Below are 24938 nucleotides of genomic sequence, written 5' to 3'. Positions count from 1 at the left end.
AGAGCTCAGAAATACTTCCCCACAAGTGTGCTATTATTCTGTAATCATGGCTCAGTGTCTACACTTTTTAATCATTTGTGGTATCTGGATTTCAGTGCGATGCTACTTTGACATCCATTCTTGTGGAGAAGAACAGATAATTGTATATGATACCCACTAAAATGTGGTTATGCCGCGGTGTCTTGCATCCATGCATCACGACAGTGGTAATCATTAGTCTTTCAGTGATATTTGCAATTAATCTATCTTGACGCGATAATTCCCGTCTGTTGTGTTCGAGGTGTTTCTGTGAACCTTTGCTCAGCAGGGCGGCACGGCGGTGTGCCTCTGTAGAAGAAACAAGAGGCGCATGCATTCAGCGCGCCAGCCTGTCAACACTGCACAGTGGAGATCAGAACAGATCTCCCAGGTTTTGTTCACTGTCACCAAATTACACTTGACAAGTGGAGGGAAAATTGCTTGATTGATGAACAAAGTACTTCTACACATGTAATTAATACACTACTAATGGCCAGCCATTTGTCTTCCATACTGCGCAGTAAAACCCAAAGGAAGGTTGAGCAGAGAAGTGTGATGCAGGCTCCAAACTGACCGCCCTGCAATGTGAAATATAATGTTTCCTTTGCAAGGTTTTGTTACCTAATGGCTTGTCAGGAAGCCGTAGGGACAATGTAATGGACCATGTAATGGATAAAGGATTGCGTTGATGGGCATGTGTTGACTTAACAATATCGATCTGGAGAATTTATATTGATAAATGCAAAAGCATTTGGCAGTAAAACATTAATGCACTTTTTTGTTGTTTGTGTCAACCTACAGCAAAGCAATAGTCTCATACATTTTCATTTGTATTTTAGAACTCTTCATTAGTAACAAACACCAGAAATATTTTATTCAAAGGGAATAAATCCTGTGGTGCTTAAAAAGTGATTCTTTGCTTTTCTATTGAGTGCGGTGAAATCAGAGAAGAGACACCAGAAGAAATATGTCGCTGTAATCAGCAGCAAAACCGAGTGCGTGTGTGAGCAGGAAAAGGGAGAAACACCCCATCCAGACACTGCAACGTATAAATGGGAAATCAAAGTAAAAAGATGCAAGAGAACTAAATACACTATTGGCTTGAGAAAGCATCTCCAGGGAGCTTAGTTCAGCAACACAACAGCAGTGAGCACTTAGCACCAAAGACAAAGGCAAAGTGAAACAACAAAACCACCTTTTGCCAATGCGTTTAATTTAAAATTTTAAGTGTTGGATTACTCCATCAATGAAAAGCAGAAAGGTGAGACACAGAGTTAGACAGATAAGTAGATAGATAACAGAGGACCTAATTAAGCAATGTATAGTATAGAGGAAGCGAGAGACAGAAATAAAGGGAAGGGAGAGATTGTGATGGATGACACAACATCCAGCATAGTATCATATCTCTGTGGATTAAATGCTCTGGGAAGCTGGCCCCGGAGTGTGCTTGTGCATATCATTAAGCTCCATGAAGAGGAGGAGGAGGGCACGTTGAAGCTGCTGCCCGGCCAAGTGCACGGATAGGCCACATCTCACAGCTGGTGCTTGCTAGACTCCAAAGGCAACCGTTTCTACGAAGGATTGTGTTTTATAACTTGGATTTTTTTTTTCTTCCACTGAGCATTTGAGATTATAAACATGAAAAAAAATCAAAGCAGCCCTGCAGGACTCAGTGGTTGCTTGCGTGTTGGAGAGTGTGTGGGTTGTTTGTCAGAGTAAGCAAGATTTTGCACATACGCACATCTTTGTATACTGTTTGGCTGGTCCTAAATGTATTTACCTGTGTGTGTGCGCGCGCCACTCTTCCGGATGGCGGTTTTAAAAACACACTATTTCAGATATTGGATGGCTACTGTATAATTTGACGGGTCTGTGCACAGAGGCCGGCTGTGGTATGAGTCATTGATTACACATCAGCTTAGTATGCTGCAGTGCAGACCCCTACATTGGTGGAAAGGCAACCTGAAGACCCCAATCAATAGCTGCAGGCCTGTGAAGATTTCCGTCAGGTTCGTAGTGAAGGACTCTCTATGTCTCCTTTGGACCTATGCCTAACCTTTTGCAAAGAAAGGTGATGAAGAAGCTCATCATTTCTAATGAGGAATTAGTGATTGGGCCAGAAGAAATGAGTGTCAGCACTGCACCGAGGAGTCCAAAAGGTCGCAGAGACTGGGAAGTGCCAAACAGTATTCATTAGGGACCTGGAGATTTTCTTGATTTGCTTCAGCAGACAGCAAGGTTTAATAACTGGGCTGGGGAGCCCATTGATTAAATATTTCTATGTTCCTGTCATTAAATTTTTTATGTTGTGAACTGGGAGAGAATGAATATTGCTTTAAGATAATCCGGTTGTCTCCTCATATGCAGAGGGGACAACAAAGCAATATCAAGAATTATTATTATTTCCTCTTTTTTCAGCGAGACCTGTATTTCAATGACAGAACTTTTAACCCGCAAGACGTAGTTATTCCAAAATCCAAATCAATAAAGCCTTCCTGGAAACATGTGATACATTTCATGTTCAAGAGATGAATCACTCCAATTGACAGAAACATATTCCCAGCTAATTAAAAACGTAATTGCGTGCACTTTAGCCATTTAGGGGAAGATAAATGTGAAATCATTAGGCATCCTCTAAAACCCAGATGTTCATTAAATTATGTCTATACAAATGGCATTGTTCAATAGATTGCCAGAATATATGCTTACAGTAAAATGCTGGGTAATCAATTCCTAAAAATACTTCAATTGATATAAGTGTGCAAAAACAACCCATCACTGCAACACATTATTGAAAACCACAAGCGGAATGGCAGGTAAAATGTCTTTTCGCTGCCTTTTTTCAGTTTTGTTAAAGTTTATCAATTACTAAGAGGCATTTATAAAATCTGGAATGACTAGTGAATGAGACCCAATTCAGATTAATCTTAAGTGTCATCCAGTTCCCGAGCTTTTTAATAAATAATATCCATTACGTAGTAATACTTCTGAGTGTAATCTGCTTTTGACGCATGGTAATCACAGCGAAAATAAGGCAAAATTCCCCTTCGCCTGGCCTCAGACAAAAAGTATCTCTGGAGAATGCAACAATCATGCCTCAGTCTTTCCCTCTCTCAATTAGCCCCTGCTGTGCAATTCATTGGGTTTGCTGTAACAGTCCCTTAACAATACTTACCCAGGCTAGTCATTACTCAGTTTTACAAGATAGGGACCGCCATCTGCATATCTGGAGACATAATGTACGGCCTGATAAAAAGCATTCAAATCTGATGGTGCCCGATGATGAATGAGACACATAACATTGTCCAAATTCCTGAAAACCAACAGAAAAAGCTTTCATTTTTTCTTACATACATATTTATTTCTTTCAATTCTTGTCAAGTTAAGCTCAAATGTTGGCCACGCACACAAATCCTCTGCTTGGACTGCCAAGTGGCAGTGACTGGCTGGAAACAGAAAGCTTCACAATGTCTTACTCGTTTCTTTTGCTTTTTGATTTTCTGGCTCTTTAGGATGTAAAAAAGTTGGACTAACTATCCCAGTTTGAACAAACAGGATGTGCCTTTCTGTTCTCCGACTACATCAAAAGGCTCTGCTTCAGTGAAGAGTAACGGGTTTTTTACTGCTAGACAAAGGGGCTCTGACCTTTTTGATATTATTCCTCTGTCCTGCTCCTGTGCATTTCCTTCTTTTATATACCCTGCGATCCCCCTTTTTGTTATGACAATTATTATGAGTCTCTCTCAGACACACTAGGAAGCTCAATTCAATTCAATTTCTCTGAAGGCTTAACAACAGCTACTGCCTCGGCTTTTTACATTAGACAACTCTTCCACTGGTTGTGGATTGGCCTAATGGAAATTGTACCTTTTGCTTTTTCCTTCCTTGGAAGGATGGGAGAAGGAATTAAGTGAAAAAGGTGGAGAGATGCTGAAGATGAGAAATGGCTGGACTGAAAAAACGGAACATCCTGTTTATCAAATACTTGTTTCTGTATGTTTAGCTTATATTTTGATTAGTGTTAGATGATTCAGAAGTGAAGCGGCTAATCAAACAGCGAAATGGAACTGTTTGGATTCCCTAATGATTTTCACAAACCTACAGTTTGCTGTGTTACTGCTGGTGAGCGCCTAAATGTCGCTCATGTTACCATCAAAAGGTTCTGTCCAACACAAGCTCAGACACCTTGCTCAAAGCAGCTGAATCTCTATATCAGTCGCTTTCATGTGGAAACTGGATCAGGGCCTTTTTTTCCCAGCGTTCACTAGGTGGCAGTCTAGTAACATAAAAACTGCTGGCTGTCCAACCTAAGCTTACACATACATCAAGATACAAAGAGATGAGATGATAATATGGATTAACAAGATCTGGCTGTTTTACAGCTGTATCAGAATGCATCATTTGATATTGGGTTTGAAAGGAATAGCTTTAAAAAATACTTGCATACAGCGGGTACCACTCACTATGGTAATCACTTTATTTTTGTTTCAGTGGATCGGTGTGTTTGTCGATGCAGTTGTAATGGATGGAGCCTGGGCTGTGGTGGGTGGCGAAGGGATGGGGTGGTCTTTTTACTTTAAGGATCTGTAAATTGTCCGAGCTGTGTTCTTTCCTCTGATACCTACCCACCTGAAACTGCTGTTCCTACACTTCACTGAAGCAATTACAGAGAAGGACTTTGGCAGATCAATGAAATTCCCTTTAGATGAGAGAGCCGTACAGCCCGTTTTGATCAATTCTGCATCAATTCTACTGTTTTGCCCAAACCTTGGCCAAATAAAAGTGGGACTTCTGGTTGAGGAGTAGCTCTCGCCAATAACGATAACAACATCTCTGTCGATAGCTGCCCGTTTCTGTGTCTGGCTACAGTATATTTTCTACACTGCTAGGCTCAGAGCACACCTGCTGGTCTCTCTCTCTGTATGTCATCCCGTCTCCCCTCGTTTGAATGTGGAAAAGTGACAGGTGCTTGAATGCAATCTAAGGTGGCAACTCGCATCAAAGCTCTCAGTGAATTCTAAAGAGGAGCTGAAAGTCGTCATTAAAGAGACTGTGCATGGTTAAATCTGACAAGACTAAATACTGAATGTAATTGAGATGGCAGGAGATTGAGTGACAGAATGACTGTGATTTCTCATTCATTAAAAAGAGAATGTTCATTGTCAAAGGGGCACTGACATTGTGTTTCTATGCAGTGATGGATCTCATTGGTAAAAATTGTAATGACATGTTAACGCTGTAGGAGAAAACAAAACTCCTTCTTTAGTATCTACAGTAGCTTATCATCACAGATAGACATGATGGACATATGCATAACTTCATTTACTAGATCTGATGCAGTTTCATCTGGAAACCCACAAAGATGTTTACTAAGAAATATTCATAACAGCAGTGAATTTTATCTGATCAAATATAGGCTGAATCAAGGTTTTTATAAATTAGTACAGCTGAGGCTGTCTTCTTTAATTTAGTTTCATTTTGTGACGGCCCTGATGAAAGTTTTCTCTCTTCAAATTGTGCCATGAGCAGCTTCGAAAATCTCACAAATTACTTTTTTGGCATTTCATTCTGAAAACAATTTTGTTAATAGACACAGGTTTATTTATTTCATCTGTATTTCCCTCCCTTCAGATGTGTGTTGATGTTGTTTCAATTTATATTCAAAGCCCTTTAGTCGTGTGGTTCTGTGCTCTTAACAGAGGTAACAGAACAATTGTGAATGGTGATTTCATACACTTGAAATCTAAACTCTGATCACTGCACAGACACACGTGCTTCGCCTCTTCTCCCGCATACACAGGGAGCACAGGCAATATTTGTAGAGTCAAGCATACTCATCCTGTACTTTGCACCAGAGCAAGTCAGGAGCTGTTAATACATTTCTGTTCTGCTATAACTCTCCACAGCTTCATGATAATATATTTCCATCAGCTGAAAACAAGAAAAACACATCTGAGGCTTTTAATAATGTAGAAAAGAGCCACTTTGCCCCACCCGCACATTGCTTCCAAAAATTAAAGTCAAATGCACACGTCGTCTGAAATAGCTCGGCCACTGAAAAATAAATATGTCAAACATATTGAAGTATGTATGAATAATAGATATTCTAATACATCAGCGTGTTGTATTGTATTGCAAAGAGCCATATGAAACATACATCATCTAATTAGACGATGTTCTCGGACGTGGTGCAGCCTGTTTTTGATCAATATGTAATAAGATCAAGTATCAATTAGTGATGGTAGGGGTAGAGGATCTATAGCATAAAATAAGAGTTCTAACTGTAAGTAAAATAGCAGTAAAGTCACCAGAGCACCAACAATAAACAAATAACACAATAAACGTTTAAAAGCAGTATTTTGACAGAGAAATATTGAATACTGTAAATTTACTGCATCATTATGCTTCTGACTCAACTATAGCCAGTGTATTGAACGAAGTCTGCCTCGCATCTACTGCACACAATTTCCTCCATCTGTAAGAAGATAAAAGGAGACACTAGTGACAAATTCATTGCTGGAATAGCAACAAACACAGTAATTTAAATTACTGGGTTTAATCACAGGGCTCTAGTTATTTTGTCTTCTACAATACCAGAGAAAGCCGTGTATTTGCAGATGCAACACCAAAAACACGACTTAGACCAAAAAAAACAAAAACTCCTGACACCAAATAAACAGCTTCGGTGATGTTACTTTTTATTGTCCTATGAACTAGAAATGCCAAATATTCAAGTCAATATTTGCCTCCCTGCCTAAACTGGGAGATTAATTCTGAGTTATATCTATCTATAAATCGGCTCATAACAACAAGTCAGCCCAGCACAAGAATCCCACACGGGGAGCGCCAGTAAAGGAAGATTGTGGTCCGCCGTGCTCTGCCACTGAGGCCGGCCACACAGGGCCGGTGTGTGCGTGTGCCCAGGAGTGCACGTTGAGGCGAGTCACTGAAGCAAAGACCGAGCCTGCACTTGAATGATTGAGGTTGCCCAGGTGACCTCATAAACCAAAACCTGTGGCAGTCTCCCAAGGTGAACGCTGAATTATGCCATCATTAAAGGACAGGCCCAGTTGCCAAGGTTAGTATGTAAAGTATAATCATCTTCCTCCCCCTTCTTCTAGTCACTCATTAGTCCCTCTCATGGGCCAGCAGAGATTATACCTTGAACTTGCTTGACTATTGCTATGTGCCCGCTGGGAACGGTTCCGCTATGGGCCATTTATATCCCCTTCCTCCATCACCAGCTTCCCCAGCCTACATTTCTGCAGGTGTGGCGCCTCGGTGTACCTGCGAGAGGCTGAGTGTGTGTGTCTTCCAGCCGCTCGACACACAGATCATCGAGTTTGTCCCATAAAAAATGAGGGATGCGTTGACTTACTGCCGCATTATGTCCCAGTTTATAAAAGAACCACTGGGAAGAAGCCCACTGGCGTCACAGCAATTTGTTAGAATTAGGACCATTTGTTTTTTTTCCCCTAGGCACTCTGTGCTGATTCAAATCCGTTGCTTCCAAAGCGGTCTCAGTACCACTGCACGAGGCACAAGTTCAACAACACAAGCAAACACTGCATAAATATGTGTCAAACATAATTTCACCTTTCAATTATAAAATACTATCAGCTGAAGGTAATGGCAATCAAAATACATAGTGCAGTCAGGCATGGCTGCTGTATTTTAGGGCACTTCATCACATTAGTATGCGCAGCATAGGGTAGCCAAGTCTAACCAAACCCTGCTGAGCAACTACAGCTTTTGATTTTAGGGGAAATCATGTGCTGCTATAATCAACCTGACTATTCATCACGCTCATCTCCATTCACTGGCCACTGACCACTTAGTCACAGCAAAAGATACATTCACTATTTCAATTATTAAATGTTTTTTTTTTTTTTTTTAGATATTACTATGAGCTATAATCTTGTCAAAAAATTGTAGCAGTAATGTGAACAGATTGTTTATGTTTGCATGAAGTGATTCATCATGTTTATCCACTTTCCCATTTACTCCAGCCAATTGCCTGTTGACGCCGGTATCGGACGCTAAAGGAGGGTATTCATTGCAGAATTGGCAGCAACACTGAGCACACTTCAAGCTATGAGTGTTTCTGGTCGAATGTATAGCAGCTAAAAAAACAGCACGTTCCAACTTAATTGATGTGTCTTCTTTGAGTTATTTGTACATTGCCACACGATTTAGCTGCTTTGATTTTATAAGAATGGAGGAATTGTGCATCAGGTAACTACAGTATTACTGTGTGTCGTGTGTTCATGGCTTCACAGTCTCTGACAGTTAATCTCAATTCCTTTTAGAGGAATAAAGAAATGCTTTGTTCATGTACAGTAAAGTTAGGAAAAAGACATTACGATCAAAATACTAGAGTGCTGGAGAATGATAGTAAAGCAGAGAGAAGACGGGGAAAGGTACAACACACTGTAAGGACACAAAGCTTGATTTTCCTAAAGCGAAGCCTGCATTGACCAGTTTTACCTTCTTTCAAAAGGATTGCAGCCAAGTGACATGTGCTGTAAGGCAGGACAGCAGGCTTTGATGTACCTCGGTTTGAACGTATTGTACACCGACAGAAATTAGCCGGCAAACTGCGCCATTGTGTGTGTGGTGTTTGTGTTTCAGCTGATGTCAAACCTGAGCCGAACCTCCAGAGTTTTCCTCACGCAGCACATCTTACTTCCTCTTACACGGACGTGTAGGGTATGAGTTGACCAGGCCTGAAGAAACAGTCATCCACACTTCCACCTAGTAAAACAGCCGGGGAATCAGCCATAGCTCTCCTCCAAACAGGCCGTGCAGCAGGATCCCGTTTTGACAGAGCAGTCTGCTTACTTGTTACTGCACTTGTCATCCTCATTGGCTGTGAAGGTTTTTAGGCAGGAAGGATGTGTTTTCTGAGGCTCTACCCTGACACACTTGTTTTTGCCGCCGACTTTGTTTATGTCAAGACTAATAGTTATACATCCTTAATTGCTAGTGACTTAAGAAATATGCCGAATGCGGTCGAAGGGCTCTTTTAAATCAGCCTCAATAGCGGACAGAGAATCCCAGTGAGGGACACTGATCGGTTTGATCACTGGACAGTTCCTTAACACCAACTAGGAAATGCTTCAAGACAGACTGTCTACTCTCTAAACTCTCCAGTCCAACAGGGGATTGTTAATGCATACAATGTCACTTAAACAAGAATTCAAGAGTACTGTATAACTAAGGTGAAACCCCTCTGCATAGATTTCTCCTACAAAGTTAAGAGCTTCTTAAATAATGAAGATTGTAATAATAGTTCAGATACTGGCAAGTACTAAGCTACAGATTCAGTGGAGAAACGTGGGCATTTTATACTGTATAAAAATCAAATGCACATAACAACAACAAGGAGCTGTGATAATAGAAAGCGTTTGAAAGAGGAAGAATTTATTTTTTTAATTTTAAAATATTTGGATTCACAGACAACAAAATGACCTTTCTTAATAGGTGAGGGCCCACTGCTCACACACCCAGGCTGCAGAGACACACAGCCAGTCATAGTTCAGCATTAGCAGGGAGAAGATTTTTCTTGAGAAGACGACCCGTTTGCTGGGCCGAGCTCAGAAGCCTGATCTTTTCTGCTCAGCAGCTTAAACGTAAGAGCAAAGGGAATGGGTTTATTGTGAAAGGTCACCGCACCATAGGCCAATGGTGTGAAGGCTCAGTACGGCAGTTAACCCATTGCTCATGTTTGGACACAAGAGGAACATGTGCTACATTATAAGAGTTGTTCTGGCTGCGGCCTTGATGGTTTTCAAAATGTTTTTGATCACAAAAAACACAGAGAAGAGGGAAAAAAAGAAAAGCATCATAAATATGTCGTGGTTGTCTTTATTCCACTAGAAAAACCTCTCCTCCAAACAGGTTGTTCTCTGAACAGCTGGGACAGGTTTTCAACTCTTCCGTTTGACTTTAATTATTTTGACTTGTCTATTCTATGTCTACTTTACTGGATAAGTGGTTAAAAGACACATTTCTCATCCCCTTTTACCTGAAGTCCAGTTTCCTGGAGTTTCTTATTTGTGTGCCATACTAACTGTCATTTCTCTCTATCCATACTGCTACAACCTAGAGTTCAAGTATTGACCAAAAAAGTATTAAAATCTTTTTTTTACATTGACTGTTGGCTGACTGGTGGCATTATTTTATTAATGATTTAGTACTGAACTTTGCATTGTGCTGACACCAGAGATGGGGTAGCTAAGCTGTGAATTAAACCCCAAATCCCTTCGATTCCCCCTGGCTGGCAGTCTGCTCATCACCATTACTTATTCACCAGAAATAAAAAAGGGACTTCCAGTGTGGTAGCGGTCCTCTACATACACTATATCCTCGGAGTCTTACCTACCTGTTATAATCCTGCATAATGGAAAAGTGGAATGTCACCTTGTGTGAGAGGCAGCTGATATCTCTCAGCAAGCAGAAAAAAGTCATTTAGCACAAGTGCAGATCACATTTAATTAGACGAGAGGATTTAAATTGCCATGCATCAAACACTGCGGATGACCAAAACGGAAAGAACTTGGGCCACGGGCCAGATTCCATGAGCTCTTCTATAACCCATCAAAATCCCTTGAGCTACGGGGGTCAATAAGTCAGAACACAGCCGCCTTAATTAACAATGACCATAGCTGGGAGGTGCCCAGAATTTCAATGCGCGCCACCTGCATTCCGGTGAAAAATGAGGGAAATTTACAAATGAGCAACTTTAGTCACAGAGTTGCCGTTTTCGGTTTATTCAGTGGAGGCTTTTAATTTGAAACGACTGCTCAGGAATGTGCCATTAAAAACCTCCCTGCATAGGCAAGATCTTCCCAGGATTATACAGCAATAGCTCACCGCATGTAGCAAATATTTTCAGAAGGCATCTCGGATAAAAATGAATTTGATGTTTCTGGTTCACTAATGACTGCCGCCCGGGTTTGGCGCGGTCGTTTTTATACATGCATGTTAACCTGTCAGAGCAGGTGAGTCTTTTCACCATTTAGCTGCCACCTATTGTTGAGGAGTGATTTCGCTTTCATTATGCTTTGCAGGGACATCAATAATAGCCACACAGCTGTCAGAGTCCATTAAGACATATCTACATAAGGAGAGGAGCAAATATTCATAGGCATATCAGCTTTCTGGGAACCACTCGGAGAGATGGATTGGAATGACACAGAGATGAACTCCCTTTTGAATCTATTGTGAGCCGGGAGCTGCCACATTGGCTCAAGGTAAAAAATCACCCACACATGTACACACATATTAAACAGCCCACCACACTCATAGAGACTTATTATATTCGTGTGTTTCTCAGTCATGCGACTGTGGTGTAATTGTCTCGTTCTGGAAATATGCCATTGTAAAGAAGCTGAAGAGGTTGGACATGTGGAATCGCTGATTTTTCGATTTTTATTGTATTATTTTTGGCAATATCGACATAAAATAAGTGGGGAGAGGAAGGTAATGTTTAGGGCTTAATGTCTGGGGCTTTTTGAATGAGTTATTTAAAAATTGCACGCTAGCCAGGTCTCTAGCCCCATTGTCCTTTACTCACATCTGTAACATGCCAAACCAAACGAGCAAACTGAGTTAGCATGCGCTGACGTTATTGCCTTGATGGCTCCATAGCCTTCAGCAGTCAGCTTAATGAGAACAATGTGTGCTTGATGGTTTCATGATTGCTGCATATTGTTTTTCAATACACAAGGCCACGGTTGTAAGGGTTACATGCATTGTCACAAAATTAATATTCAAAGTCTGTTGCGAAAAAGGAAACAAAATAAAATGAAATAAATTAAAACCCTCCTTGACTGGACCTAATCCCAGATGGAGGAGCACTGTTACAATGACTGAATATCCTCGCTCATTCAGGTGTCCCTGGAAGCACTGGTATTGACCATCACAACAGTGCTGGAGCAAGAACAAGCTTCCCTGTGGGGCCCAGATGAGTAAAGAGCTGTCAAGCATGACTCCCCTAAGTGTTAATAGACCCCCTACCTGCAACTATCTCCAGGTCTGCATCTAGCCTCCAGCTGGGTTCTCTGAAGCTCTAGCTGGAGCAGCGCTTCTGTATTCACCTTCATCTCAAGAAATGGATTAGCCCGAGTCACTTCACTGAAGTGGGTGCTTAAATTTCTGCAGATACAACAGGGGCACTTTATCATTATTATTATTGTTATGTATCATATCGTATGTGCTTCATAAGTGAAACCAGGACGGCATTTATCTACTTCTGGGAGGTTCTGGATATTACTGAAAGGAATGTTTCTCATAGTATTATACAACCAGAGTCTTTTCTTTAGTTGAGAAAAAAATGATTGAGGTAACAGTAAGTTTGGCCTTCAGCATAATACAGAACATGTGTTGAAGTAGATTTGTGTTGGAAGCTAAATATAAAGTGGATGTCATTGGTCACAGACCTGTGGTTATGCAGACATAAACTAAAAAAAAAACTTAGTAAAAGAATATTGTGGGTCTGGACTGTACAGTTGAGCTGAAACTGTTTAATGAAAGACATAAACATCACCTTGAATAGAAACACAGAATGAATACTGAGAATAAAACCTTATATAAGAATGTAGTCTGCAATAGTCTTAGCAGTTAAATGCGTTTTAGTGTATAAAGTGTATTAGTAGTGACTCAACCTGTCCTTTAAATGTTAGGGTAAATATTTTCCTAGAAAAATAACATGTAATCCAGAGTTAATGTTTTTTGCTTCGCAGGGAGCAGAAACTCCTGCGAAAGCTGGGGCCGCTCCCTGTTTAAAGACTCGATTAGAGAAAATTGAAACGTTTAAAATTAGGACAACAAATAGACAATAGCACACTGGCAGCAGCAGACATATTGATAATTGACATTGTTGCCAAAATAATGAACAGGAGGAAATATGTCCAGGTAAAGGCACATGTCTGCACTAACTGGGCTAGTAATGAGAGTGAGAGATTTCTTATCTTCACATGTCCTTCATTACTTGATTCTTGGTCTTAACTTCAGCAAAACTCTCCTCCTGCTGTACTTTCATTAGAGCTACCTTATTTTCTCCTTTCTCACCTAAATCCAGATACTGATTTAAGCAAGGGATTGTAGCTCTAATTGGGTGAACAGTGATTGTAGGGGTTCAAAACTGGAAATCCTGCAATTTCACTGCATATATTTCAGGAAACGTACTTGACATCCACATTTCTAAGGGCTTGTAGAAAAGCCCATTGCTAAGTAAGTTGAAGTTTCAACAACAATGAAGCCTGAGTGTCTCCCGTTTTTGTGAGAGCATCACTGGAGTCATGTTTCTGGTTACCTGTCAGTGCTTCCAGCTAATGAAGAAACTCATTCACCTCCCATATTTGTAATTGTTAAGGTTTCATGCATCTGGTATCTTGCAGAGCAGAATCAAAGTCAAAACATCGTTGACTAGCTACAATAACAATAAACTGCTGCAGATTGAATCACTTGTTAATCAATTATAAATAACAAAACATACAGTTGCACAGACAGTAGTAAATTACGCAGTACGCCAAAATATATATTTCAGTTTTTCCTATTAACGGAGGAAATCATTTCAAATCCCCTAATCAACACCACCAATAAAAGTGTAATAGGCCTTTACATGACCAGCACAGCTGGACTGCCATGAGGCAAAGTGTTAGGCTATTAATGCAGACAAGACTATTTCATCAATATAATCATTAATATTATTGCTTATACTGTATAACATGTGTGATGGGGAACTCCAAAACATTTTTAACCATGAGTGAAGTCAAACCTGCTGTAGATGGTGCCAGCTCAGTTCACAATCCAGGTCTTTTTTCTTTCCTTGAAAATGTATATACAGTACAGGTACATTTTAGCCAGACACTTGTACAGCACATGTACAGCTTCTCTGATGGCTACTTTCCTGCAACGTGATGAGTCACTCAGTAATCAACAGGAAAGGTTCGGCTCAATGGGGCTAAATGATAGCCTTCCCTTGTTAGGAGCCCTTTTGATTGAGTTATGTCACCAAGCTGTTTCACTTACAGAGGCTGTCGTTCAACAGCTGGAGAAATTGTATAGAGACATGTATATATTTCTTTACTTCACCATGAAATTCATATCGAGGTTTAATTGCCAATGTTCCACAGCAGCTCATGGTACATGACACATGTCATAAAACCCACCTCCCCTTTGTCTGGTAAATTGGTGGTTTCTGGAGTTTGATGACTTCTCCTGCAGCCTATACATACAGTAACATAGGAAGGCGCTATACTGTGTATGACGTATGAGTCAACTAAAGGACTCTTACTCTAACTCATCATGTCCGAACCATCTGCATTCCTCTGTAACTTTGCTCCAGTCTAACTATAATAGATTCTCTCTCTTCTATTTCAATGACACCAAGCTCCATGAAGTAACTCCAACCGTTTAGGAACTGGAATCCTTTTAATTCTGCTTTGCCTTTTATGTGCACCAAACGAGGCTTAGGCTGCACCTCTCTGTCTCATGGTGAACACCATCAGAACTCTGTCTCACACAAATCCACTCAGCTTAAAACACACAGGTGACAATAGGAAATGTAAAGGGCAAAAAATATCCATGGCAACAATGAGAAATGCTTTGATAGCTCTAGGCTCAGAGAGATGGAGATAGAGAAAGACTGTGTGGCGCTGCTCTGTGTGAATAGGGCTCCGATTAAAATACTTGTCCATGATGAAACCTTCAAACTTTACTCCATTGAAACTTAAACACTGCTACTTTCATCTGTTCAGCCGCGTCTTGGTTTATGCCAGACAAATGGAATGACACTGAAATTTAATCACATTTCATGAACAGTCGAGTATGTGCTGCAAACACAATGCCCTGCAGAGTCCTCTGTCACTGGCTTCATCCGCAGCGTCTGCAATCCATTACTGGACACAGTAGTATCACAAATAATCATGAATAATTTACACCCCTCCTGATGAGGCGTCTATAATGTGTAGCAACATTAATGTACTTTTCTGTACCTCATCTATTTTAAACTTGTTTACCAAAAATTACATTTTAAAGCAACTAAACTATAAATATATTACACAGTTAACATAACTGGAAGTAGGTGAAGTCACAGAATAGGATGATACTGAAGTTCTCGGATGACATTATACGTCTATTAATGTTACATGAAGCCACGTCAACTTGTTTGTTTCTTTCATGGTAGAAGACATGTGACATGCTGAGCTGCGAGCGTCGGCCCGGTTTTATAGTCAGCTTGTCAGAATACATTATTACAAGCCTTATTGGTTCCCCGATTTTCATTTAATCTGCTTCAGAGATGCTTATTGCTCACCTTTTATGATCTCATATTGTTTTATTGAACACGCATTGTGCTTCTCTGGTGGTGCCGGCTTTTATGGCAGCGCAGTAAATTCCACTCTTTTAAGATGAATTCTTGACTTACTTGGAGAAGTTGGAGCGGCGCAGAGGGCACAGGCTAAATTTGGAACATGCTGTGTGGTGAGGTGTGGTTTAGTGTAGGGTTCGCAGAATGTAACAGCCAACTCTGGAGGAGTGGGATTTATTCAGCTGATATCTGCCGCACAGCAAACCAGTTGAGCCTCACACTCTGATCCAGGTGCTTTCACCATGGCAGCTCAATAATGACACTGATAAAGGTTGAGCTCTTATTGGTTGTCTTGCTCTGGCTGGAAACATCCCACAGCATGCACCTATTAAATATAAATGTGACATCAATGTGCTGCAGGATTTAAAGCGCTGATGACATATCACCTGAAGTCATAAAGGAATACATTTAAAATTCTAATGACGCCGGCTTAATAAAGGAGAGCTGTTAATAGTTAGGAGAGCATTCATCATTTATTAATAATCATGTGTTTGTGCTGTTTGTACCTTATGCCTACTACATCATAAAAGTGGCCATAATTATGATTTTTATGTAAATTGGTATAGACACGAAACTGAGGGATGAGGCAGAAATCATGCAGCTACAACAAACTGGTAACTAGACTATGTTGAGTGTAGCAACCTGACTTTATATGGATCCAGCAGAAAAGCGTTCAGCTCTCATTAAGTGTCACTGTAAGTGTTTATAACAGCTGGTTTTATAGCAGTATCTCTGCGCTACAAAGGAGTATTTTTATTGTGGAGGGTTTTTTTTTACGCTAACCGAGCTTCCAGTCAGTAAATTAGATCATTTGAAAATCCCACAAAGCAAAATTACTGACATTTAATTTGTAGCGAGGCTGTAATTTCTATTTTGTTGTATGCTGGTGTTCTCTACATAACAGTTGCACCTAATTGTTGCTGAAGTGTCAGCGTGTTTCCAGCTGTTTGTTTTTTACTGTATTACTGTAAAACTACAAACTAACAATTGCTTGTAAGATAAATTTAAGAAGACGGCTGCTTAATCAAAGGCTGATTATGTACTGAATCCTAAACTAACACACCATGAAGCCTATTTAGTTTCTTTTTTATCTCTCGCTGTACTGTAACCATGCAACAAAATGCTGCTCATGAATAACTGCTGGACAGCGATAACTTATATCCAGCACAATTAAAGACATATTCATAGTCGCAAACTACTTTTTGTGCCCCAAGTGTAATATAGTACACTAGATTATACAGATACTGAGAACTTCTTTATTGCTTTCTTATCAGAACATTGCTGCTGCTCGGGTGTTGCCATTTCTACAGTACATGTGTTTCTGTTGATATTCACTCAGTGTCAGTGAGATGCAGTCATTGCACCGATTTCTCATGCTCAAGGGCCACAGTGCTGCATGTAGGGGAATCCTTCACAGAGAAAATAATCATATGGACATATAGATCAAAAAGTGCATTCTCCACTGATAAAGAGGAAGATAAATAGGCTCAATCCAATAGTGCTTCTGGGGGGGAGCTGTGGGCGCGAGGCATTCAAAAGCAGCCCACCCTTTTCAATAAGGCACGAGCAGATGAATGGCCTGTTCTCCCATTCCAGGCTGATTGGTGCTGACAAACTATAGATCACCTGTGAGGGAGCAGCACCCTATTTCACCAGGACTTGTCTCACTCTATTCCTTAGCTGCTGGAATCACTCTGCCCAAGACAAAACGACAAGTCACGCCTTTTGTGTGACTTTGTGAGTTTTTCACTCTCTCAGTCGGTTTAGTTCACATAAAAGGCACTTTTTTGTGCCTGCAGTACATGTAATGCAATCACGACTTGGGACATCATTTTGCCTTATAGCAAGGTTAGATTTTTGTAGGAAGAAAAAAGTAGTTTCTTTATAAAAATTGGTCTGTGTCCTTACATCTTTACATCTTTGGGTAAAATTAGAAGATTTCTTTGCTAATTTCTCTTATGGCGATATGACGTTGTGTTAATTGGAGAAAAGTCTCGTTATATAAGTGAGGAATTTGCCGCTGATCTCAGCTGGGTTATATCTGACATCACTCTTTGTCTGCGTGGGTGATGAAAGCCCTACCATGAAAAAATCACCACATGCAGAGATTATAGCCGAATTATGCTGAGATACAGTATATATGAATCTGCACCAATCATCTGGATGAGAACAAATGACGAATGATGTAATGACCCACACCCACAGTGATTTGTACTTTGAAAAAAAGAACTGCTCATTAGAGAAAGAAAAGTGTGTGTTCCCAGCATAACAAAGGGCGGTTGGTTTTAGGAGTTATCACAGCAGTTTTATTTGTAAATGATGAAAATAGCCTGTGAACTACAGGCAGTGCCAAACTTATCAATTGGGTAAATTGCATGATTTTTATCCTGTTAATGTATCCTTCAAACTCATTTTTAATACATCTTTCATTGCCTAAGGCAAAACTCTGTTCCTTTGATCCTCTGCAAGTCTGTGCATAAAGGATCATAAGGAATTGTGCCATTAGGATTAGGGGAACAGCTTCTTTTATCAATTTCATCAAAGTTTCAGCCAGTGCCCATTAAATACATGCTCACACAGACACACAAACATATAAACACGCATGCACACCATTTAATTCTCTGGACATCCAAGAGATTGTTGGTAAAAATAAGGAGCACATTTTTGTACTCCACTCAATGTCTGCATAGTAATCAGCTTGTAAATTTGGGTTGAATCACAAGTCAATCCTCAAAGCATCATGCTTGTTAGACCCGTAGGCTTGAGGCTAGGAGCTTGGAAGAAAGCCAGGGGCATTTAAAAACAGTCTTCCATCCAAAGAAAGGATGAAAGCTTACTTTTAACTCCTGCTATGCTGCCAGTGTTGAAAGTGCACTGCTGACACTGTTACTGTGCTCTGTGCAAACATGCTGAAATGAACACCAGCCGCAGATGATTCTAATGATAATAAGCAGCAGGGAATATCTTGTTATTACCAAATAGGACCAAGACTCTGTTATTAGCAGCTGCAAATCTAGCTTATCTTTACTGTACTGTGAAAGAGATGTTATACCAGAAGCCAAACTTTGACTAGATCAAGACAGAATACATATATTTACAGTAATAACTGGAAGGGAAGCAGTGGAATTAGCACCCCTTTGTAGGACATAAAAGGAGCTACCTGCACAGTGCCCTTGTAAAGTGGTAAATTTTATAATGTCACCCCCTGTGTTGGGATTGCGTTGAATAAAATCCCCCATGACTTGTTATAGCAACTAAGAGGAGATGGATCACCCGCCTGAAACAGATGTTGCTGCCACACACAGGGTCCTCTAAAAACAATGTGCACCTTCAAGAGCAGCCAGAGCACACGCGTACACAAACCGAGCACGGATCTTAACATATTACATGGTTGTACCCCCCCGCGCGCACACACACACACACACACACACACACACACACACACACACACACACACACACACACACACACACACGGCCATGCTCCTTTCATGTGATTTCACAGTACACAGACCTGAATGCAGCCGCACACAAAGGGATTTTGTTAGCACACAAAACGGACATCACCCAAGCTTTTATTTGTTTGCGTTTTATTCTCAGTGCCGCTATAGTGGAGACGATATCACACAGCGAAGCGCTGTTGATAAAACCTGCACAGCATGCCCTGTAGTGTTTATTCTAACATGAGAGGTAAGGCCTCGCCATGTTGCAGACAGCGAGGTCTTGTAGAGCAGAGACATAGCAGAGGCTGTGTTCTAGATCACATTTGTTTATCTTTGTTTTTCAAATTAGGAGCCGCATCAGAAAATCAGACCGGCTCTAAAAACTTGACGAACCTGAGAGCTTCCTGTTAATGAGGAGGCAGCTCATAGGAGACCGTTTTCTATTTCTTTTTAATATCCCATTTTACTTTAAAAGTTCAGATGCTTGCATGTTTTGTAAAGTCTTCATTATCTAGGGAATAGAAATGGAGCACATGCACACAAAGCTAAATGTCAACCTCCCTCTCTTGGGTAAATGACTCATATTGTGTTTGGAGACTGGAGTAGAAAGGTGTGTGATAGAGTAGTTAGCGTTTGGTAGTAGGCGGCCTATTAATAGAGTTTGTACAAGCATTTATTCAATTCAATTCAATTCAATTCAATTCTATTCTATTCTATTCTATTCTATTCAATTCAAATAACCAATACATACAATTATTACCTCAGTTACCAAGAGTTACTGTGTGTTGATAGTATATAAATGGATCATATTTAATAAGGACGTGCTGGTTAAAGGTAAAACCCTTTTGAGCGGTGCAGTGGTAGACTAGTAGAGCAGTGGTCTAAGAGACATGTTGCTGGTTTAGATGAATTAATTATTGAAATGCTCGCAGCGGGATCTTCGGGGAAGAAGCAGCCTAAGTAAGACTGAGGTCTTACATACAAATCTGGAGCTGCAGTTGATGGGAGCCAGTCTGTGGCAGCTGCAGGGAGGATCAGATCATTTTTTCCTCTAACAGTTGTGGTTTTAGAAGAAAGAAGACGATACCTGGGGTTGCTTCTACTCCCTTATTTAATGATGACAAAAATGTGGTTCTACAGTAGCAACACAAAGTGCTTTGTCTTTCCAACCTGGACAAGACTTATCTTAATTTGTGGAACGCCACTGCCTTCACAACGTCTGCTTTCCGAATTCCATACTGTACATCGTGAAATGCATTCTAACATTTGCATCTTTGCTGTGATGAAGTCTGCCGAGTTGAGACAAAGCGAGTCCAGTGTTCACAGAGAAATGTGACATACAGTAGGCAGACAATAAAAGCCTGCAGGTATCTTTAATTCTGTAATCTTGCAGGTGAAAGTCCATCTTCCCTGAACAGAAAGGGCTGCGCTATAAGCTCTGGGTGCAAACTCCCCGCATTGTCTCCTTTGTGTGATCTGTAAAATGAGACGTTTCACTATGTGGCATTGGTAAAGGGATTAGGAGACATGATTTATGCTCAAAAGACATTTATCGTTCAAGGCAAATGGGCTTCTTTTCTCCGAGGAACAATGGAGGGCTGCCTGACTCCTCCCTTAATCTTTGGGAACAAAAAGGGCTCAGTAAACTGGAACTGAGGGTCCCCATGTAATTCAGACCTTGATTAAGCCACTTCTTCTAATTTTACATTAGCCCGACTCAAGTCCCCAGTTATGACCATTGATTACATGCTGTAGTCATAGCGGATCATAGGACCCATAAACACTAGAAAAAACATCTGATGGGTCGATTTTTGTTGGTAATTGTGGAAACAGAAAAACTAAAGGTTTTAAATCAAAGGTTTTCTGTCTTTGAAATAGTTTGGAGAAGCAAAAAGTAAAGAGAAAATGCTGCTGTCCCTTTGTTCTTCCCTTCTCTCTTTGTCCAGAGTGCCATTTGTAAACCATGAGCTGAAGGTGCCTTTCATTTTTCTGAAATAGGCGGAAAAAAACCCGCTACTGTTTACCACTGTCCCTTTTGAAAATGATTTGTTGGAATTGGTCCCTGACACAGCTCCGGGATATTTTGTCGTTAACATTCCAGATCCGAAAATGTTTCTGACCTCCTCCTTCTCCCGTCTCTTCCCCAGCACAGCACACCTGCACTACAGATCTGAAAACACACACTGTAACCTCTGTTCGTGTCTCAGGCTACAAAGCAGACTGACAGCGTTGAATGGAGTTTTTCCTGTATACTGTACATTATGTTTTTTTTTTTTTTTTTTTTTTTACACCAGAGGCTTGTCCATAATCACATTGAATCTACGGGAACATAAGAGTCAAAAGAGTCAAAATGATTGGCGTGACTTTCACCCTCAGCGGCGGGGCTTGGCGCTGGGGTGCGGGTGGGAGGAGGAGGGTCCTGGATGTTAACACATGGCAGAGTGCTCAGCCATGGAGATTAATGGTTCTGACTGCATCAGCCCAGTGACTGGGGATCAGAGGATGTAATTGGGTTGAGACCAAATACAGGCGTTAGAGACATCTTCTCATAGCAGGAGCCAATCACACGCCCTCGTCCCTGCCACACTTCCAGTTGTCCCCCACCTCAGGTAAAGACACGTGAGTCTCTTGTGTGCGGGACAATCTGCTTTGACATTTTGTTCTCGATTACTCATCTAATGTTTCGTTTTTTTTTTAATCAAACATCCATTATTTTGTCTTAACAACTCCTCTGAAAAGGAATCAATGAGCGGATTGTTATAAGTCTGAGGAACTAATTGCAAAAATAATTACTGTTCAGAAAGTATTCATTGCATTTTGTAATCATTGATTTACAGTACATCAAAAAACCTCTATGGCACATTGTGCTGTGTAAATGTTACTTTCTAGTTTCATTCCAGGCAGAACTCTTTGTATGTGTATTTCTGTTCGTTGTGGTGGTCAGCGTGTAGCTCAGGAGGCAACGAGTTGTCCACCAAAGTAATAGTTGTCAGTTTGATCCTTGGATAATCTGTTCCACATGTCACAGTGTCCTTGCCCAAGACCTCATATTGCCCCTGTTGTGTGTTCTCTGCTTGTGCTGTAAGTCACACTGCATCCTCTAAATGATGTCTACACAAAAAGCTACACTCGCTAGCAAACACCCAAATGTCTGCACCTTTAAATGAACACACAAACTAAATTAGCCAGACTTTTTCTGTCTATGCAGCGTCATGACTACTGTATAAAGCTGTATATTCAGCATTATGAATGAGTTGTGGTCTATTTTGCAGCTTTTTGAGTGTGACTGATTTTATTAGTGAAAAGTTAGTGCTGCACTTTCTCCTTGATTAATCTTTCCATGTTGCCCTTGGCAACCTGCCGCCCTGGGCAGCTGCCCGTACCTAAATCTGCTGATATATGTCTATTCTAGTCTCGTGATGTCTGTGATTACAGTGATTTTTATGTGTACAAATCCCACGTAGCGTTCCCTAAATGAAGTGATAATCTTTACCTCAGAACTAGCCAACTTGAAACGAGCCGGTCTTGCTCTTTTGACATTGTCATGCTCTTGTAATTTCAGCGAAGTCCCTGCTCTGATCCCAGCTGTAGCAGGAACAGAAATCATGTAAATTTATTGGTGACATTGAGATGGTTCTTTGCTATTCAAATGAGGCCTGCCTCGTCAGATGCTAAATGGTACCACGTATTGGCTGGTAGCGGTAACCTCCCTGCAAACAGCTGTGACCCCATGCAGGAAGTCAGACATCCCACTTCCTGTGGCAAGCTGTGCCGCTGGCTCTCTTGGCCGTGGATGGCTTTCTAATTGGTGTCCTCTCACCCCTTTACACTGAGATGCTCCTGCCTGACAGGTCTTGGCAGCAGGAGGAGATGTCCTTGGGGGGGGGGGTTAAAAAAAAAGTCTGATCTGAGAAAATGCCAGTGTACAACATTTTAGAAAAATGTCCCTCAAAGTCTTTTCGAAAAGTTAACTGAGGGGGAGTTTTATTAGATACAGTATAGAAACTACAGTAACAATGAAAGGAATCCATGCGAGCCTCTCACGAGCTGCCTGATAACGAAGTGTGATACTTTGAAAGCAAACAGAACTTCGGCATTGTACGGTCCGAGTGCCTGCTAGCTAAAGCGGCGGCATTCACTGCAGCAAATTCTGTCTTTGTATGCAACATGCTGAATCGCTAGGTATGGAACGCGGATAAAGCCCACTGATAGAGCTCATCCAAGGTTTCAGCCGAGTGTAGAGTGCATTTAAAAAAATTACCTGAAAGGAGATTTTTTCTTTTCTTTTTGCGCAGACATTGTTTGGACGTGCTCTATTCGGTGGGATCTAAGTAACATGCTTCTCGAAACAAATTAAATGTTAAATGTTAGATAGACGTAGAAGCAAAAGGAGAAGACAGAATATCAAGTTTTTACTAGATGTCCTCAAGTTGAGACACGTGCAAACTTATAATGACCTGATGTTCAGACTGATACACATATACACATACACATACACATACACAATAATTAGCCATTTCACATCAGTTTGTTTTTCCAAATAGACATTTCTTCATGTATTTAAAGGGACAGTGTTTGTTTCTCACGTGTTTATACAGTAGAGTCACTTTCCTTCATGATTCATTTGCTGCACTTTTGACTTTAGGTTCAGGTCTGGATCACGCACCCTCCAGCAGTCCTTTGATGATTTCGTTATAGTGGGTGTCTGGTAGAGTAAGGAGAACCATCTGCAGCTAAATGTCAGCGAGATCAAGGGGCCGGTGGTGGATTTCCGACAGAGCGAAAAGCTACTGACACCTGTCATCATTCAGGGTGAGAAGGTGGAGATGGTGCAGACCTACAAGTACCTGTGTGTGTACACAAACCTGGCCCGTCTGAAAAGGGAGGCTGTACCGAAGAGGGCAGTGCAGACTGTTTTTTTTTTTTTAAACCTGTGCTTAGTCCTCATGATCGTCCCAGCAGCTGAAACCAGGGCGCTGTGGTTTTTGACGATGCTGCTGTTTTCCAGTGCACTGTTTCCGTTAATTCATTGACTCCAAACTCAAGTTTAATCTACTTTAGGGCTGCAGCCATATATTTTTTTTACTTTCATTTGCTCTATTTGTGTTTTTGTTAATATTCTTCCCTGAAGAATCCTCGTGCGTCTTCCTTCTGTAAGGGTGTCCCCATGGTCATTATTAAATTTCTATCTTATCTCGTCTTTCTATTCACAGAACACAATATTTCCTAACTCACATATCTGCATCCTATATAAAATCCAATTGTAGGGGTACAGATAGTGCAGTAATAGTTCATAGAGTAGTGAAATCCAGTGTGTGGAACATGCAGCGCCCTGATATCCATGGTTTTGATATGGAGTGCACTTGCTGTGCTTTCAGACTTTATCTGATGATGCACAGAGGAAAGAACTACTATCTATATTGTTAAAGCCAAAGCCTGTGGGCATCAAACATCGAAATGTCAGGGTTGGGCTAAATCCAAGAGATAAATTATTCATATGTCCCTAGTAAAGGCTGTGCATGAGGTCACCAGCAGGCCTCGCAAGCAAAGGAGAACTTGACAGGGAGCAGCACACAAGTAGTCTCCTAACCCCTGTTAGGAAGAGGAGGGGTCATCGCTGAAGCAGCTGCTCAAGCAAGCAGAGGAAGTGACCTGCTCACTAAACCAGAAACAAGTGTGAAGAATATGCAAAAAAGTCTCCTGCACTGTACACAGGCTTGGATTTGGCAAGCTAGCGTGATCACCTTGGGGAGGTGATGAAATGAGATGAGAGAGGCACGCCAAGTCAAACGCACCGATGTCACTGCAGATTCCAGAATGCGTTTGATCCAGCTGATGTACCTCACGTCGTGACAGGAATCTTTGCCACCGCATATCAGGTGACAGGGAAACAATCTCGGGTCAAACGAAACAAGATGCTGTTGACTGGGTTACATCGCAGGTGCGGAGGAGTAAAAGGAAACGTCACATTTAGTTCTTAATTTAGATAGGTAGCAAGAAAGACTGGGAGCACACACTGTACAGCTGAGTAATGCTTAAAAGGAGAGATTATTCGAACATTAGGGCTCATGGAGTCCATGTCTATGAAGAAGCCCATAACAT

At 41.0% G+C, this 24938-nt stretch overlaps 1 long non-coding RNA gene across 39 annotated transcripts in view; it reads left to right on the top strand.

The window, feature by feature from the left end:
• LOC114864848 (uncharacterized) overlaps positions 1–24938 on the top strand; it is a 136228-nt gene that overhangs the window by 10502 nt on the left and 100788 nt on the right. For 36 of the 39 annotated variants that reach the window (XR_008695827.1, XR_008695830.1, XR_003787409.3 and 33 more), the window contains one exon: positions 11091–11273. This is a non-coding gene — a long non-coding RNA (uncharacterized LOC114864848). Of the gene's footprint in view, positions 1–11090; positions 11274–11913; positions 12056–23481; positions 23649–24938 lie in introns of all 39 variants that reach the window. The other 3 variants (XR_003787415.3, XR_003787412.3, XR_008695802.1) reach the window with 2 other exon arrangements.

The sequence above is a fragment of the Betta splendens genome, chromosome 10 (assembly GCF_900634795.4).
Source record: "Betta splendens chromosome 10, fBetSpl5.4, whole genome shotgun sequence".
NCBI lineage: Eukaryota > Metazoa > Chordata > Actinopteri > Anabantiformes > Osphronemidae > Betta > Betta splendens.
The sequence above is the reverse complement of the archived record's forward strand: the minus strand, read 5'-3'. Positions and strand labels throughout refer to the sequence as shown.